This window comes from Leguminivora glycinivorella, chromosome 1, assembly GCF_023078275.1.
Source record: "Leguminivora glycinivorella isolate SPB_JAAS2020 chromosome 1, LegGlyc_1.1, whole genome shotgun sequence".
In the NCBI taxonomy this organism is placed as follows: Eukaryota; Metazoa; Arthropoda; class Insecta; order Lepidoptera; family Tortricidae; genus Leguminivora; species Leguminivora glycinivorella.
Genome location: NC_062971.1, coordinates 7,397,893 through 7,398,508, shown reverse-complemented (window position 1 = coordinate 7,398,508; position 616 = coordinate 7,397,893).

Genomic DNA, 616 nt, shown 5'->3' with positions numbered 1-616 from the left:
TCCATATTGTTTCCAAAATATTTTTTCAGCTTTTGAGACACCAGTAAACATGTATGAAAAACATTTCAATATACCTCATTTATTTTCTTTTTGAACCTGTTTTAGAATATGAATATGATTATAAGACCTAGATATGGATGGGAGGATGCTAATATCTATAGACGCGGATGTGCAATTGTGCATGGCGCATGGGTGACAACAGGCGGGCAAGCACGGTCGGTCCGTCCCTTTGCAGTTGCACCCTCCCTCGGGTAAGAATGGCCCTGCCTGTATTTTACCTTTACACATTTACCTCAGGCCACAGGTGACATTAGTTTTGAGGTGTCAAACTTGTATTTGTTTCATCCGGCTCGAAGGACCAAAAATGAAGAGGATTATGTTCATTCCACTAAATAAAACACATTAATGCACTGGTTCATACTTATAATGTTTTATATATAACGATGTACAAAAAAGAGAGAATGACATTAGTTTTTCTGCATGTCATATTAAATTTAAAAGTAGAAATTATAAACTAAAAGAAATAGGTTTTAATACCGAACACCTCTAATACCTTAGAGGCTTTGTCATGTCATGAGGAATTGATTGTAATGATTTGATTCTGTTATTCTTACGT